A 19,249-nucleotide genomic window follows, 5' to 3' on the forward strand; every position below is an offset into this window, starting at 1 on the left:
AAGAGAAGCAGCCACCTCAATGGGAAGCCTGCGCACCACAACAAAGAGTAGCCCCCAATCACCACAACTAGAGAAAACCCGCGTGCAACAATGAAGAGCACAGCCAAAATTAAATTAATTAATTAATTTTAAAAAAAGAAAAAAGAATGAAGACCTCTATGATGATCCACTTTCACTTAATGAATAGTAAACAGTCATCATGCTGTACAGTTAATAAACTTATCTGCTGTGTATGTATGTGAGTGTCTTTGTGTGAAAATCTAATAATTGTATGGCAAGAACTGTATGAGACATTTTTGTGTCATCATCATCATTATCATCACCTAAGTATTCATTGTGTAGAACGTTGTGTGCAAGACTTGGATTGAAGTGGAGATCCTATCCCTACCTAGGCATAAGGTGAGTGATATTTAATATAAACTTAATAATGTGTTAGTTTTCTTACTGTTTTATAACTTTACTTTAAAAGAATTACATTACAGTTTAGTGCGCCTCTCTCGTAATTGGAAAAACAGTATCGGCCTATCATCGCAGTGTTTTGTATCATGCAAAACAATATTGTAGGCACTGACAGACAATTCATCTTGTAAACATGATGTAAACTTACAGTATTGAGAAATACAGCACAGTACTGTAGATATATTTTCTCTTCCTTTTTTTTTTTTAAATTGGGGTATAGTTGCTTCACAGTGTTGTGCTAGTTTCTGTTGTACAGCAAAGTGAATCAGCCATATGTATACACATATCCCCTCCTTTCTGGATTTCCCCACCACAGAGCATCGAGTAGAGTTCCCCATGCTATACAGCAGGCTCTTACTAGTTATCTATTCCATACATAGCAGTGTATACATGTCAGTCCCAATCTCCCAATTCATCCCACCTCCCTTCCCCCTCTTGGGGTCCATACATTTTTTCTCTATGTTAGTGTCTCTAGTTCTGCTTTGCAGATAGTTTCATCTGTACCATTTTTTCTAGATTCCACATATATGCGTTAATATATGATATTTGTTTTTCTCTTTCTGACTTACTTCACTCTGTCTCTAGGTGCATCCACGTCTCTACAAATGACCCAATTTCATTCCTTTTAATGGCTGAGTAATATTCCACTGTGTATATGTACCACATCTTCTTTACCCGTTCATCTTTCAATGGACATTTAGGTTGCTTCCATGTCCTGGCTGTTGTAAATAGTGCTGTAATAAACATTGAGATGCATGTGTCTTTTTGAATTATGGTTTTCTCAGGGTCTTCCTTATGTTTTTAGTAATAACATTTTCTTTTCTCTAACTTACATCTTTGTAAGAATACAGCATATAATACATATAACATACAAAATATATGTTAATCAACTTTGTTATCAGTAAGGCTTCTGGTCAACAGTAGGCTATTTGTAGTTAAATTTGGGGGGATTCAAAATTTATATGCAGATTTTTTTAACATCTTTATTGGAGTATAATTGCTTTACAATGGTGTGTTAGTTTCTGCTTTACAACAAAGTGAATCAGTTATGCATATACATATGTTCTATGCAGATTTTTGACTGCACATGGGTCAGTGCCCCAAACCCCTGTGTTATTCAAGGGACAATTGTATATTCCCTGACTTTTGGCATGTTTGACAATATTTGTCTGTTGCGTTTATATTAAATATGCTGAGTATGAAAATCTTGGATCACACTCCTTTCTTTATAAGAATTGCCTCACTGTGTTCTGTTGTTGAATGTGACTATGGAGAAGTCTAAAGCTCATCTGAAATTTTTTCCCTTTATAGATTAGTTGATAATTTTGCATGAATGCTCAAAGTATTTTTTTTCTTTATCATTAAAGACCAGTTACTTTATTGGGACATATTCTTATTGACAATTCAAAATGTTCATTTTCGTTTGTTTTGCTTTTTTTCCTCAAGCCTTTCTTGTGTGTTCTTTACAGGTTTTCAAGAGTTCATTGTTAGTTTCTTTGTTGCTCTTATTGTTATCCTCACTTCAATGATGGCAAATTCCTTTTCCCTGCTTTTTTCCTGAATTCTTCCAATTGATTTGAAAAATTAACTTTTATGCAATATTTTATCTATGAAATTATAAAGTATATATAAGGTATAAGGACTAATCAAACAAAGATTTGGCTGCTAACATTTGGGTTAGAATTACACCAACTTAAACTGACAAGTCAATTCTAAAATTTATCTGGAGGGCTTCCCTGGTGACGCTGTGGTTAAGAATCTGCCTGCCAATGCAGGGCACACGGGTTCAAGCCCTGGTGCGGGAAGATCCCACATGCTGCAGAGCAGCTAAGCCCGTGTGCCACAACTAGTGAGCCTGCTCTCTAGAGCCCGTGAGCCACAACTAGTGAGCATGCGTGCCACAACTACTGAAGCCCATGCGCCTAGAGCCCATGCTCCACAACAAGAGAAGCAACTGCAATGAGAAGCCCATGCACCGCAACGAAGAGTAGCCCCCGCTCACTGCAACTAGAGAAAGCCCGTGTGCAGCAACGAAGACCCAACACAGCCAAAAATAAATAAATAAATAAAATTTATTGAAATAAATAAATAAATAAATAAAATTTATCTGGAAATTCTAAGAATCTAGAGAAATCTTGAAGGTGGTAATCTTGAAGAAGTAGAATAAAGATGAAGGACTTAGACTTCTAAGCATTAGATTTCTTATGAAGTTAAAATAATTAAGAGAGCATGGTGTAGGTACTAGGAGAGACAAATAGATCAAGGAAAAGAAGTCCAGAGATAGACCCACACATGTACAGTTCCGTGATTTGTTATAAATTTAATTCAGAGGAAAAGATGTTATTTTAAATAATGGTGCTAGGCAAATTGGCTGCCCACATAGGAAGAAAAAATGAACCTTGACCCCCATCTCCCTTCATAAACCAACATTAATTTGAGGTGGTCATAGAACTGAATGTGAAACTTCAAACGATAAATCTTAAAAAGAACATGGGAGAATATCTTTTATGATTTTGCTGCAGGCAATGATCTCTTAAACAGGTTGCAAAAAGCACTACATATAAAATAAAATATTGACAAGTTAGTTCTAATTAAAATTAAGAATTTTTCATCGAAAGACATCATTGGAGTGAAAAGGCAAGATACAGACTGGGAGAAGAATATTTGTAGACATATATCTAACAAACGACTCCTACCCAGAATATACAAATAACTCCTTCATATTGATAAGAAAAAGACAACCTGATAAAAATGGGCAAAGACTTGAATGGGTACTTCACAAGAAGTAAGCATGAGAAAAGTTTCTAAATTTGAGTCATCAGGGAAATGTAAATTAAAATTACAATGAGGTGCTTCTACCAGAATGGCAAAAATTAAAAACTAACAATATCAAGTAGAGGCTAGGATGTGGAGGATGTATTCCTGGTTTAAATTAGTACAGCCACTTTGGAAAACGTTTTAATTATTCAAAGCTAAATATACATGTACTTTATGACCTAGAAATTCCACTCCTTTGTATATTCCCAATAGAAATGAATGTTTGTATCCCCCCCGAAAGACAAGTACAAGAGTGTTCATAGCAGCTCTTTTCATAATAGATAAAAACTGGAAACAGTTTAAATATTAATGGATAAATAGCCTCACATTCATGTAATGGGATACTATGTAACATTGCAGATGAATGAACTACTATTCACAACCATGTGGGTGAAACTCGTAGACACAATGTAAAGTGAAAGAATGTATAAGAGTACCTACTGTATGTTTTCATTTGTAGAACATTCAACACTAGACAAAACTAGTTGATGGTTGATTATAGTGGTGAAAACAACAATTACCTTTGACTGGGAAGAGCAGGGAGGAGCTTTCTAGGATGTTGGTAGTGTTCCATACCTCTTCAGAATGGTGGTTGCATGGGTATGGTTACTTTTTAAAACTTCATCAAGCTATACATCTAAGACTTTACTATATATAAATTCTACCTCAAAGAAACAAATGTTAATGCTAACTCATTTGTTAACTTCAGTCGTCTGGTCATTTTCTCCTTGAACCCTTGTATCTCTGCTTTGAGTGTTTGTTATATACAGGTTATTTTTTTCTAGAGGTTATTTTTTCTTTAGTTCCTCGAGTTTATGGAGATTTGTTTGTTTATGATTTTCACTGGCTTTGTGGCAAGATTTTTCTGCTGTTATTCTTTATCTGCTAGTCATTTTTCCCTCTTGATTTCCTTCTTTTTTCTTGTATTTTTGTAAAGAGCTGTGCTGTTGCCCTTTTGATTATTTCCCACCTTTAGTAAGGGCACTTTTTCCTGCAGGGCTGATACACTACCCATTTCCAAAGGACAACATCCATATTGTACTCTCTCCAGGGGGCGCCGTTCACACAGAATACGATATGAATAGTGTCTTCTGAGACACCTCTGCTGAGACGACCTATCTGCTGAAATTCTTGTGGCGAAGGGACCAGAGCAGAGTGCCAAACCTCTCCCCGAGCCCCCATGATATCAGTGGGGTTTGTATGTGTGCTTGTGTGAGCTGGTCTAGCCTTTCCTCCTCTTCAGAGGAGAAGGTTAGCAACCTCAGGGCAGCTTATTACTGACAGCCATTCCTCTACCTGACCTCACCATGGTGGGTCTGTAACCTTCTTTCCTCACCTGCTGACCCTGCCCTCTGTGGTCTCCAAAAGGGTCCGAGGAAACTTCAACAGCTGACCTGCACCAATTCTTGTTCTAAGCAAGTATTGTTGGTTTTGCACCTCAGGAATCCACTTACATTTGAGCTGAGTTCTGCCAGCTCTGCAATATGCAATTTCCCTGCCTGGATCTCCTTTCTCAGGTTGGATTATCACCATAGAAAACAGCCTTTCTTCATATATATTAAGGTTCATGGTGAAAGCGGCTTAGCCGTTTCATCAAAGATGAAGTTTCTTATTCTCCTTATTGCTTTCAGGTGATTTAAAATATTTTGCTGTCACAAACAGTGCTGCAATGTATATAATTCAGTTTGTATATTTGCAAGTGTATCTGTAGAACAAAGCTCTAAGATTGGAATATGGGTTAAAAGGGTATGTGCATTTATCATTTGAACATTACCTAGAGGTTGTACCCATTTATAGTCCCATCAGTAAGCATGCCCATTTCCCCAGATCCTTGTCGACAGCATGGACTATCATACATTTTGGTCTATGCCATTCTAGGAGGTACAAAGTGGAGTCTTAGTATATTTTGAAATAACATTTTCTCATTTTGTATATTTAAGAATCACTTGTCTTAGTGTTACCTTTGTAATTCCTTTTCTACAGACTGTCTATCCATTTTATTAGCCCATTTTCCTATTGTGTGTTGGTCTTATTGATTTGCAGGAACTCTTTATATTAAGGAAATAAGCCCTTTGTGATACGAGGTGCAAATATTTCCCCCAGTTTGTCATTTGTCTTTGGATTTTGCTTAGAGTAACTGTTGCTTTATTGATTTTTTTTTTTTATTCACGAAGCTGCAGTTATGGATCTCTTCTTTGATGACTTATGGGGTTTTTACATCCTGAGAGATGATCTTCACTGTAATGTAAGGTGAGTCCTTTTGTGGTTGCCACCCATGGTGAAACAGGGGTTAGAAACATGGTGAAATAGGGTCAACATCATGCAGTATGGCTTAAAGATCAGATTTTCTTGGAAGAAACCTACAAGCCAGGGGTCAGCAAGAAGAGATGAAGTGCGTAGTCCTCTATCTTCTCATCATCCTGTGGAGAGACATACCAGGGCCTGGGTAATCAGCTAGACACAGAGTGGGTTTGAGTTTCAGTGGAAGGTTCCCTCATCCTCCCCCAGTGCTCTTCCTTCTTAGTGTGCAAGCATCTTGTTTGTGGGGGGGATAATGAGACTACCGGGCACCAAGAAGTCTAGCTTTGGTATTTAGGATTATGACTATCCACAGGGATTATTTAGGAAAGCTAGCTGCCCAAAACTTGGAGACTTTGGGATCAGCAGGAAGTTGTATAATAAACATTGAGAAGGATAATTATGCTGATATTTCCTAATCTTTTATAGCCAGGGGGTCAAAAGATTTCATTTAAACTGATAAGTCAGATAAAGCAGGATAACACACTAAATAGCACAAAGGAAAACCCTAAGACTGATTCTGCAATTGGGCCAAGTTCTTGGTTTCAATGATAAAATCCATACTCACTAGTTTAGGCAGAAAGGGATTTATTAAGTAGCTCATCTAAGCATTGGAAAGGCTGGAAGAAACGGGCTTTAGGCTAACATTGTAGTAACAACTCTTAGAACGACATTACAGAACTAGCCTGGTGAGATAGCTGCTGCCACCTGTCGTCCTCAGCCATGCCCAGGAAGGCACTTCCTCGAAACCACGAGCTGCTGCCTCCAGCTGCAGAAATGTCCTCCCCAGCACAGAATGCTCTTCCCCCAGATAGCTGTGTGGTTCCCTCCCTCCGGCAGCCCCCAGTTGGCTTCTACTCCTGGGTTTGAAGTTTGCAGATTAAATTCGGCCCTGGGCCCCGAGATCCTTAATAATGGCCTTGGGCATGGAGACTCAGTATAAATCTGTTCTTGTCCTCAGCTCTCATCTTTCATTACCCGTTGCTGCTCACATGCCCCAGGGATAAATCCGGGCTTCAGTACTCTCCTTCTTTTGAAGCAACTGGGTGGTTTCTTTCCCCAGGAACTAAGAGAACCATTTGCTGAAGGGAGAAGAGTGGCTTCCACCTAGTTGTGTACAGAGTAGACATGGGTCAAGTGCAAATTCCATCTCAGAATCAAAAGGGAGATGTTAAGAGTATCTTGTGCTGGACTGTCTGTAATTGCCTCTAGGGAATTAATACATTTGAAGGCTAGTGTCCACAGTAAGCATTTGAAATCATTTATTATTTAATAGATTCAAATTTTTTTTGACATGTGGAACAGCCTTTTGATACCAGTCAGGTCAAAAAGTGGGTCCCCAGTTCATTGGTGATGCCATTCCATTTCACACAGACTCCCTGGTGTGTTCTTCCTTTCCGAGTCTGCACACCACATTCATGCACTCTATGGGGAGATTATTTTTAGTCATCAAATTCCTTGACAAGCTGGTGATGAATTTCTGCTAGAAAAAATTTTTTTTGCATTAAAAATATCAAATCACAGCATGAATTTCATCTGGGAACCACATGTCTAGGAAAGTAATTATTTCAAACCCAAGGTCATAACCGACCACAGCTAAAATGGATCCAGTTTATGGTTCTGCCATACTTGCTCATAAAGCATTGTACTCCCAACAAAATCACAGTGCTACACCCTGGGTACTGGCCACTAGTCTTGTAACTTTCTTCTTTACTGACTTGGATATTTGAGACCTGAACTTCAAGGGAGTTTGTAGTCTCTGGAAATGGAGAACAGGGACCAGCTAAAATGATCAACTTTGAGGGATTCTGAGAGCATGACATGCATATGCAAGAAAACAGTACTACAGAAAGTTCTCGAAAATCTGCTACCTGTATTAATGTTGACTGTGGTTCTGAGAGGAAATTTGATTGTAAGTTCCTTCTAGGAAAGGAAGGAGTGTATCCCTAGCACATACCTGCTTGGTAGGTGCTTTGATGATGAACGGAAATAAAACCTTGACCTCATGAAGGAAAACAGCAGTGTCTCCTGTAGCTACCATTCAATAAATAATCATCGAATAAGGGACAATGAAGGGTAATTATACCCCTTAAGGAGTAATTCAGCTAAACTTTGCATCTGTGCTTGTGCACAACCATGTGGGTAAGGGTAAGCTTCCTCAGAAAGACATTTTCCCAGTGGAAAAAGACTTAGAACTGAATTAGAAGAGTTGGATCTTGATCCTGAGACGTACTATCTATTTGACCTTGAGTACCTCACCATATGTCTCTGAGACTCAGTGTGTTCTGTATAAATCATTTATGAAAATATAATGGGCGTGTGGACTAGTGCATCCATTCAGGAGAACAATCCACCCTTACCATGAGAAGTTGGGTGAGAGTAATCCTTATGGCCCTGTAATCACCCAGAATGGCTCACCTCTGTGTATAAGGGCAGCTTTATGAAGATGTTCACTGCATATAGAGAGTGTGCAGCAACCTAGTATCCATCTCTAGGGGAATGGGTAAGTAAAAGATGAAGGATTTTTATCACAAAATACTCTGCAGCAACTGGGAGTGATGAATTAGAGATACAGAGAACAACATGGATAGATCTTTAAACATAGCCTTGAGTAAATGAATAAGACATAACAGTATCATAGAACGATTCCATGTTGGCTAATTAAAATCACATTCATGGAAAATAACCCATGTATTTATCAGAGATACATACCCATCGAGGACATATTTCAAACAGGTCAGAAGGATACATATGGAGTAGGGATTGGGAAGAATAACAGTATAAGAGAGGGGCCTTATCTAAAACCAATGATGAGAATACAGCTTAATCATCTCCAGCCTAATTAGAAACATAGCAAAAAATGCCATTCTTTACCCCATAGTTGGAATTGTTCCACTCACCCTGCTTGCTATCATGGTGTCTCTTTTTTTTGAATTGTTCTTTAGGAGCCCATGGCTTTTCCTAAACTCTGTTCAGTGATATCATGGATAATGCTTAGAGTTTAGGTATAGTTTGCAAATATCCTTTTGTTCCTTAGATTTTCCTAGTCAAATTAAGTATTAGATGTGAATATAAAGTAATGAGTTTTTAAACTTGATCCAAATGAATGTTATTTCTTCCAAGTACTCATAGATTCCACCAGTTCTGCCAATGCTTGAAACATTTTTGAAACTTCTGTGTGTGTGTGTGTGTGTGTGTGTATGTGTATGTTTGTGTGTGCACACATGCACAGTCATTTAAGGATCAGCCAAACTTTATATTATTTAAAAGCCTGGGGGCTCCCCTGGTGGCGCAGTGGTTGGGGGTCCGCCTGCCGATGCAGGGGGCGTGGGTTCGTGCCCCGGTCCGGGGGAATCCCGCGTGCTGTGGAGCGGCTGGGCCCGTGGGCCGTGGCCACTGGGCCTGTGCGTCCGGAGCCTGTGCTCTGTAATGGGGGAGGCCACAGCAGTGAGATGCCCGCGTACTACAAAAAAAAAAAAAAAAAAAAAAAAGCCTGGCCTTAGTTATCTGGTCACTGTCCACCTCTCCAGCCTCATCTCCTTCCAGTCTCCCCACCTTGCCCACAGTGTTCCAGGGACATGTGCCTTCTTTTAGTCTCTGCTGCACGTGAAACTCATTCTTGCTTGGGGCCTTTACAATAGCTGTTCCCCTTGTCTGAGATGCTTATCCTTCTGATCTTCTTTTTCAGGGTGGGCTCCTTCTTGTCATTCGGGTCTTGCTTAAATATCATATCCTTAGAGAAGCTCTTTCTGATCACCCAACTAAAGAGCCATCTAATAATGTGCTCTGCCACCACCCTGCCTTAATTCTTTCCATTGCCACAACTTGAATAAAAGTTGCATATCCTCAGTACCTAGAAAGGTGCCTGCCACATAGTAGGTGCTCAAGGGACGTTTGCTGAATACATTGAAGAGTATGATTAACTCAGATCTCTGTGCCTGAGGTCCAGAAAACAAGCAACATAAATATAAGGGGTTAGTATAGATTCTTTCTCCCGTGTTAATTTATTACAGTTAATTGTTTATTTTTTTATTATGTCACTTCACACTTTACTTTGTACCACATATGTCTATTTATAAATGTATCTATTTCTTCTACTAAGTTGTGGGCTTCTGAAAAGAATGAACTGTGTTTCTAAAATTTATATCCCTTAGAGGACTTAGCACCAAATTTTGATATTCTGAGTACTAGATATATATTGCTATCAGATTGGACTGAATCTGAGTGGCGTGAACAAGTGTGCGTGTGTATATATGTGTGTTAAAGAGAGCGTGTGGGAGAGAACACAGTTGTATGGGCCTGTTTGGGTACTTTTTGTGCCAATGATTTTTAGACTGATTTTGAGTGTCTGCTTACATTTAGAAAGTGCGTATTTGGACAGAGGTCAAATTTCTGGACCATGTAGTCGTAATAGCCTAAATTCTGTAGGACAAAAAGCAAAAAAGACAAACGGGCAAATGGAAGTAAGGTCATATACTTAAGATGGCACATACCCATTTTACACAATACTCTGCGCTTTTCTACATAAAAACAATGACATTAGGGAGTTAAGGGGGGTAAGACCACAAAACCCAGGGTTACCCCAATATTTAACTGGAGTGGGTGGAGCAGATAGATTGTGAGTGACTTGAGGACTGACCCTGTGTCCTGCAAATTTTTCTCTGCATTAGCTAGCACAGCGCATAATGCATAGGAAACGCTTAACAAAAGTTTGTTAAATGATGGATTAAATGAAAAGTGGATACATGAACAGTAATGAGATTGATTTTGTACATGACTCATAAATTGGCTCGGAGACCATTGGCTCAGGAGGAACTCAATTGAATAGTTCCAAAAATGTGGCATCGTTGACCTAAGTGTGAAGTCTCTCTAGAGTACATATTTATCTGTAGCAGCGCCATTACTCTCCATCGTCACCATCTTCCAGTCTCTCAGACTAGAAACGTTACAAGCTTATATGAGCCATCTACCTTACTCTTCTTCCACATCTAAGCAGATTTACATCTAAGCAGGTAAATCCTGCCAGATTTACCATTGCCTTTTTGCCTAATTTCTAGACAACAGCCTCTTAATTGGGATCTGGCCACAAGTACCCCTCCCCTTTGCAATCAATCCTCTCTCAACTCACCAAAGTTATCCACCTGTATTTAGTATAATAAACAAGTTGGACTTGGGAGGATTTGAGTGAAAAGCAACTTTGTTCTATCTTATAACTGGCCCTTTAAAACTGCTCTCTCCAATCTTTCTTCCCTACCCAGGGTATTGAAAAGTTCAGTCCAGTCTAATATGAAAACTTCAACTTCTTATCCCAGTTAAAGTTCTCCCTTCCACTAGTGTGGGCCTCAACCAGACTTGCAAACATATGGTGAAGAGGTGGGGTTCACAGTCATTTCTTCTCTTTTTTCACCTCCTCTTGCACTAGCTGAGCCCAGGAGAGAAGAGGGATTAGAGAAAGAGGCATGGTCTTCAGTAGCTCTTGCAGTTGTAAGAACAGAGCCCTCTGTGAGTGGCAGATCTAATGGGTATTTCTCTGGTGGGGTGATTTTGAGGATTCATTTAGAGATCCTTCTTCCCTGGGATATCCTACTATAGCATTGCCTAGACAATACCCACTTCAGGTAGGTTCTTAAAATTCCTCCCTTATCACCTGGATTCCAGCAGCCTCCTCCACCCCCAGCAGTGTCTCCGTTGTTGGAGTCATCTAGAAGGGCCTTGTCGAGTCTATAGGATAACTCAAGTCCAACTCTCTTCCTCATATCCTCATGGCACAGACTTCTGTGTTGTTTCTGTAGTGAAGCTTGTTCCCTCTGGGACCCACTGGCTTTGCTCTGCTGCCCCAGGTGCCACAGTCAGCCTTTTGCTGAAGACTTTTTTTCCAGTGGAATCACTTGGTCCCTTCTCTTAGCCTTTGCTTGCAAAGCCTGGAGGTGTGTGAAGATCTAAACGTGGTAGAGCCAGCTCTAGGCATCTCTTTGCAAGTCTCGCCTAGACAGTCTTGTATCTTACTTAGGATGTCTATGAGTGGAGAGAGACATAAACCTACTGTTCTCAGCTTTGGAGCCTCAGCCGAAACCCTGAGAAAGGAAGAGCCCTATTTTAACATGCTGTTACATTCCTTTAAAAACATCAGATACTGTTTTGTTTCGTTTTAATTAACTGTTCTAAGCTTACAAGGCTTGATTTTAAAGTCCCAGAAAGACATTTTAGCAAGCTAAGTAATGGATCACTGAAACCCCATTATTTTGCAAACGAGAAACCAAAGCACAGGAAAGTTGATTGATTTATGGAAGATCACACAGCTAGTCATGACTGACCAGGGCTTGAACCTAGATCTTCGGCCTCCAAATCCTGTGCTCTTTCCACTATATTATCCTGTTTAACATGCTTCTCCTTAAAGAGGACCAGAGACATTTTCTCTTGAAATAAAGCTATCTATATGTAAAGGTCAAATGAAAAGAATGCATACTTTTAACAACTTTCAAAGTCTACAGGCTGGATGCTGTGATTATGGAGGATTTTAATTTTTTTGGCTTACCTATATTTTCTAAATTTTCTGTGGTGATCATATATTTCTTTTACTATAAGGAAACAATACATACAAAATTATTCTTTTTAAGTATAGTTCTCTATTATAGGAGATAATTCTGTATAAATGAAAACAAAATTGCATCTATATACTTTTTGGTAAGTCTATTTTAGTAGAATAATAAGACCTGAGTTAGGGAATTCTCTGGCAGTCCAGTAGTTGAGACTTGGTGCTGTCACTGCCGTGGGCCTGGGTTCAATCTCTCGTTGGGGAATTAAGATCCCAAAAGCTGTGTGGTGTGGCCAAAAGAAAAAAAAAAAAAAAAAAGACCTGAGTTACAGTCCTGGAGCTACTTAACTACATGACCTTGAGTTAGTCATGTGACCTCTTGGGGAATCATTTCCTCAAATGTAATGTATGGAGCCCGGACTATATAAAGTCTAAGATGTTTTTCAATTCTGAAAATAAAAATTATTTCTTAAAAGCCTTATGAGGAGCAATTATGAACATTTATATGAAAAGTCTCAAAATATAAATCTCCATGTAAATTTAGGGTGATAAAGGACCATGGTTTCTCATCCTTCTCTAAAATGGGCCTTCCAAGCAAATGAGGTCCACCTTGTCAGTTTATCCAAGCAAGGAACCCTGCCCCTGTATTTACCCTGAAGAGTTCCACTTGTCCTCAAGTCCCACCTCCTATGTGAAATCTCCCTGACTACTCCAGCCCTCCCTGCCACCCCTTCCAGTTCCTACAGACTCTGAGCCTGCACCGCCCCATCATTTGTTGCTCTTCTCTGTTGCACATTGTGATTCCTTGTGTGTTGGATTTTCTTCTCCAGCACGTTGCCTGCATTCAGCAGCCGCCTTTGCTGTCCCTGTTTCCCCCACTGCTGCCCACAACAGGCTTGAGCACGCAGGGCCTCCTCCATGTACATTTGTTATTGAGAGGTGTCCCTTAGGAGGAAAACCATCTGAGAGGTCCAATTAGAGACTCAAGCGATGTGGGGTCCCTGGCTGTCTTTGGAACAGGGAGCTGTCCTCAGCCAGTGTTGGTCTAGAAGCAAATGAAATTGATCCCTTTTCCTCCAACTCCCTTTGGGTCTTTCCCCTCTCTGGCTCTGGGCAAGGCTGACTCTGGGTTACTTTCTGCTGCTGTCACTTCCTGGAACTGGACTCACGGTTTGGACCTCTTCTGGAAAAGGGATCATGAGTCTCTCCTTACACTGCTGGCTCCAGGTGACCTTCCTTGGGCCAGGCCAAGGGAGTAGAGTCGTCCAGAGCTCTAAACTATCTGGCGTATGTTTTGGGCCTCTTGGCTGAGAAGGCCAAAACACTCATGGTGAGCTCTGCTGATTTTTACTGTCTCGCAGGACCTGGGGGAAAGGAGGTGGAGCCACCTCTCTGCTGTCTCTAATTGGCCATCTCTTCTACGTTCCTCTTCCACCCTTTGTGCCTCCTCTACTCCCCTTTCTCCTCTCCCTAACCACTGCCTTCTGGCTGTCTTTCTGACTTTCTGCCTTACTGTACTTGCCTCTGTTATCTCCTCTTCTTTCCCACTGGGCCCAGCTCTTGCCCTCTCTATCTGTCAGCCTACCTTCCTGTTTCTCGTTATTTCCACTGTCTTCTCTGCCCCCAGAGCAAAGGGGGAGAAGAAGTGGTCACCACTCTTGTGTGCCAGACTGGGAACTAGGTGATTTCAATACATTTTTCTCATTGTGAGAGCTAGACTTGTCATTTTAAGATGGGGAAACAGAATGATTGCATCAGCTGCACCTCAGAACTTGGTCAAGGGTCCCAACAGGTGTTGTCTTACACCCTGTTGTGCAGCACCGGCCGGGAGGCGGTGGAGGCACTGGCACTGGGGTGAGATGTCACAGGAGTAGTGGAAGTCCTCCGAAGTAGGCCACATATGCTCTACTGTACGGTTCTGAGCTCTCTGATAAGCCCTTCGAGCACAGTGCCTCAAGTCACACATCCAGAGTGAAATGTGGGTGTTCTAATCGCTGAAGAGAATCCTTCATACTGCTCCTTCAGCACATAGCTGCTTCTCCCGCGCCAGGAACCGCAGGGAGCCTATTGCTTCCCATCCTGAACTGGTTCCAGAAGCGTTAGGTGATGCTCAGTACAATTTTCAGTTGTTATCATATGAGGCCCTTAGAGACGCTTCTCAGTTCTAGCAATTAGCCGCACCGGGGTCAACCAAGTGTTCTCAGCTCTAATTAACAGCTGTGTTGAATCTGGGACACATACGATTCCTTTGGGGATATGCTCTTCAAACAGAAACAAAACCGGAATATCAAGCTCTTTCCTCCTTATCAGAGGCTATGAGGTCTGAAAATTATTGCTGAGGGTATTCTTAATAAAAATTCCGGGAAGCTGAGTGGCTTCTGGGCTGAATTATGAATTTAAAGGTAAAAATATCATCTCGGCTGTACCATGAAATTATCCAGTGGGGCTCAGGAGGCTCCAGGGAGTGCTAGGGGGATTAGGTGCCTCCCAGATGCACGCCCAGAGCTCAGCTACACCCAGCAGGCTACATGATATCATTGCCACATGAATCAAAGGCTTGCTCTCTGGCTTCAGAAGGAAAAGGAAAAGGAACAGAATACTCTGTGTTGGGAGTCCTGCCCCAAGCGGGAACTATGCTGATGCCTGCTCAAGTTGTTCTCTGGGTATGCTGGCTTCTTGCCCTGCCTGACAGCTGCAGGAGTTCTGTAAGAAATCTGAGGGAGAATTTCCTCTGCAGCCATGACTGAGACACCCAGGATCAAGAGCTTTGCAGACAGAAAAGACATTACCCTTCAAATATCCCGAGTCATCTATTAGGGTCAATAAGCAGCCGGCAAAAGCAGGACAGCTGGCTGTCCAGCCCCGGATGGAGAAAACGTATTCCCCTGGGAACCAGCCAGTTGAATTTTTCTTTACTAACTGATGGCAAATGTACAGAGGCATTTAAAAATAAGTATATTTTAACACTAGAATGTTTCAAATGAATAGAAATGTACAGAACAATGCCGATTAATAAATGTTAACTTTGTGCCATACTTGCTACTTCACATATTTTTCTAAATAATTTACAGGTATGTTCGAATCTTCCCCCACTTTCTCTGGCCTCACTCACCACTGGTGTCCTGAGGTTGATATGTATCTTCCTGTGTATCCACATCCAAGGGTATGTATTCTTACTACACATGGATGTATCCATAAGCAATAATGTCCTTCTCTCTGTTTTTGAAATGTATGTAAATGGTATCATTCTGTACCTCTCCTTTTGAAACATTTAAAAATTTCTCTCAACATGTTTCAGAATCATCCACATCAGTACTACATATAAATCTAGTTCATTCATTTTAATTTCAGAGAGATATTTTATTATATGACTGTTTCAAAATGTGTGTATCCATTCCCTTATTGATAGACTTTAAGTAATTAAAAAAATTTTTAATCACAAACATGTCTGCAGTGAATAAGCTTGTACATGTCTCTTGGGGAACGTATGGGAGATATTTTTCTTTAGGGCAGTGGTTCTCAAAGTTTTGCTCTCATAATTCTTTTATACTGTTAAAATTATTAAGGACCCCAAATAGCTTTTGTTTGTGTAGATATATCTATTGATGTGTATGGTGTTTACAATTAAAACTGAGAAATTAAAAAAATATTTAACAATAACAAATCCATTGTGTTTAACATAAATAATGTGTTTTAAATGAAAAATAACTATATTTTCCCAAAAAAATTAGTGAGAAGGTCATTGTTTTGCATTTTGCAAATCTCTTTAATGCCTGGCCTAATGGAAATTATATCTCCTTCTGCATTCAGTCTGTTACAATATGCTGTCTTTGTTGAATTATATGAAGAAAAATAGGCCTCACATAGCTATGTAGTTGGAAAAGGGAAGAGTATTTTAATAACCTTTTAAGATAACTTTGGATATTCTTCATCAAAGATACTAAAAGTCAATAAATAATAGTTTCATAAAGGTTGCAGTGTGGAATCTGAAATAATGTCAATGAACTTCTTATACTCTGTTACACATAAAACCCATTGATCTTTCTTGGTCATTTGGAAAACATTGCTTCACTGAATTATATGTCTTACAAACATCGACAGATTTCATTATACAGTATCAAAAAAGCACATTTATTTATATTACCACTGACTTCATCATAGAAGTTTCTGAAAGCTGGGAAACTCTCAAGGTCATAGTAGTGGATGTAAGTTTTCCAAAATTCTAACTTTTGCTTGAAAGCTCAAAATTTATCATTGGCAACAGATGCAGTCAGTTTCTTCCCTTGAAGTGACAGGCCCACTTTGTTCATTTATGAGAAAATGCCTGCCAAAATCCCAAGTCTGAATAACCATGGTTTGTCAGTCTTTCTTTCAAGTAGAAATGGTGTTCCATGAAAAAAGCAGCTAGTTCAGCTCATAGCTCAAAAAAAGAATTTAAAAAAAAAAAAGCACAAGTGTTTTTCCGTGAGAGGGAACCAACTACCCTCATGTGCAGAAATGTTTTATGCGTATTTTCCATTTCATTTCGCAGGATACTAATATTCAAAAGACATGTACTCTGGAGTTGAGCTTTATTTAATAAAATTTATTAATTTTTACTGCTTCATCAGTAAAATTCATAAGTACAATTGGATGATGTTGATGGTGATGATGATGATGATGGTGATGATGATTTTATTTCAAGTGCCTGACAATAAAGAATACAACAACAACCAGAACAGTTTGGTACCACAGCCTTGATTTGTGCTAAATCACCAGCATTTTACCCACATTTGCTTTTACATCATCATTGCAAACAACACCACATTGAAAAAGGCAAATAGTACCAAGTTTAGATCTAAGAGTGGAACTGCTGGGGTCTAGGATATATATACATATTCAATTCTACTGCATAGCATTGAATTGTTCTTCAGAGAAATTGTGCTCTCTTAGACATCTACCAGCAGTGTATGAGAGTTCCTATTTCTCTACAACCTTGCCAACATGGGACTTGTCTTTTAACTGTGGTTTTGGTGTCTTGGTACAGAGGTTTTAAACTCTGTTTTGAAATATGCCCAGAGCATTCTGTTCTCAACAAGGCCTGCCCTCAAGAGAAACTGTTTTACCAGAGCCTAACTGACTGGGGTTTTACCAGAGACCCACTAACCTGAAGGATGGGAAATACCCAATTCCAGCCCCTTCTAACCTTCCTGTCTCACTTAAGGGGGAAAAAGTAAAATAAAACCGAGAAGCACTGGTGAAGGTCACAGCCCAGGGGGCAAGGCTCACTAAAAATCTGGGACCTAATCATAGGCTATAGAATATTCCTGTCTCCCTACCCTGGACCACCACATCAATAAGGCCCTTGTATAATAACAGGGGAACACAGATGGAAGAACTGTGTGTCTCAGACGTTATTTAAGAAGAAGTCTCTAGAGAAACCTAAAGACAGCAGGGCAGACAGAAACAGAGGAAATTTTAGCCTCTGACACCTATAGTTTATAGCAAATGGTAACCCCCAGCCAGATAAATATAAAACTGCACACCAAAGGTCTATTTACCTCAGTTCCTTTTATTTGTATATCATGTCTGGCTTTCAACAAAAAATTACACGGCATACTAAAAGACAAAAAAACACAGTCTGAAGAGACAGAGCAATCATCAGAACCAGACTCAGATATAGCAGAGGTGTTGGAATTATCAGACCAGGAATTTGAAACAACTGTGATTAATACGCTATGATAGTTTTTTTCTTTGGTTCCAATTCTTTCACATTTTATTTGTTTCTTTCACAGGACCTTCAGGACGATGTTAAACAGAAGTGGTGATAATGGTCGTCCTTGTCTTTTTTCCTGAATTAAAAAAAATGCTTCTAAACATTTCACTATTGACTATAATGTTTGCTTCAGGTTTTTGATAAATACTCTTTTTCAGGGTAGGAAGTCTCCTTCTATTTCTAGTTAGCTAAGCGTTTTGTGGTTTTTAAAAAAAATCATAAGTGGATGTTGAATTTTATTGAGTGCTTTTCCTGTATCCTCTGAGATGATCATGTGGTTTTCCTTCTTTAATTTATTAATGTGTTGAAATGAAATAATAGATTTTTTTCTTATGGTAATTCATCACTGTATTTGTGTGATAAACCCAATTGGTCATAATCTTTTTAGAAACTACATTCCTGAGTTTGGATTGCTATTATTTTGTGTAGGAGTTTTTACATTTATGTTCATAACCAAGGTTGACCTATATTTTCCTTTCTTGTACAGTCATTGTCTGGTTTTGGTATCAAGGATACACTAGCCTCCTAAAATGAACTTTCCATTTTTCAGTTCATTTTCTGGAAATGAACTCTCCTGCAAAATAATATGAACCTCATGTAGTCTTTGTGGTAGATTGAACTATTATTCCATTTCTTTCATAATTATAGAACTAGTAATATTTTCTATTTATTCTCAAGTTAAATTTAATAATTTATCTTAAAAATCCATGTCATTTGTTTTCAAATTTATTGGCACTAATTTGACTGGAGAATTTTTTTATTGTAATTGTAATTATATCTTTATATCATTTCCAATATTGTTTATTTGTACTTTCTCTTTTTTCATTGATCAGCCTTACCAGAAGTTTGTCTACCATATTTTATTAAATCTTAGATATTTTACTCCATTAGATATTTACTCCATTCATTTTCTAATATTAATTTTCATACTTCTTTTAAAAATATACATATGAAGCAATAAATTTTCTTTTTGTGCTATTTGTACTATGAGTTTGATATGCAATGTTTTCATTGCCGTTTATTTTCTATGTATTTTATATTCATAATTATACTTTGAAGACTAAATTAATAAAAGTGTTTAAAAATTTCCAAACATTAAATTTATTTATTTCTAACTTTATCACATTGTACTCAGAAAACATGGTCTATATATAAATTCTTTAGCGTTTGTTAAGACTTCCTTTGTGGTCGTATGCATAGTTAATATTTATAAATATTTTCTATATAACTTTATAACTGATCTTAAAAAATTATGTATTCTATAATTGTTAGGTGTAGTGTCCTCTACATGCTCATTAGATTGAAGTTGTTAAGTCAGTTATAAAAATCATCTGGGGGCTTCCCTGGTGGCGCAGTGGTTGCGCGTCCGCCTGCCGATGCAGGGG

General features: G+C 39.1%; 1 long non-coding RNA gene across 2 annotated transcripts in view; it reads left to right on the top strand.

Moving 5' to 3' along the window:
- LOC102994239 (uncharacterized) overlaps positions 1–18,478 on the top strand; it is a 32,661-nt gene extending 14,183 nt beyond the window's left edge. Inside the window, exons 2-4 of one of the 2 annotated variants that reach the window (XR_447929.4) lie at positions 5,451–5,526; positions 15,181–15,272; positions 17,884–18,478. This is a non-coding gene — a long non-coding RNA (uncharacterized lncRNA). Of the gene's footprint in view, positions 1–5,450; positions 5,527–15,180; positions 15,402–17,883 lie in introns of those variants that run through there. The other variant, XR_008618849.1, reaches the window with a different exon arrangement.
- The last annotated feature ends 771 nt before the right edge of the window (positions 18,479–19,249 follow it).

The sequence above is a fragment of the Physeter macrocephalus genome, chromosome 12, assembly GCF_002837175.3.
Source record: "Physeter macrocephalus isolate SW-GA chromosome 12, ASM283717v5, whole genome shotgun sequence".
In the NCBI taxonomy this organism is placed as follows: domain Eukaryota; kingdom Metazoa; phylum Chordata; class Mammalia; order Artiodactyla; family Physeteridae; genus Physeter; species Physeter macrocephalus.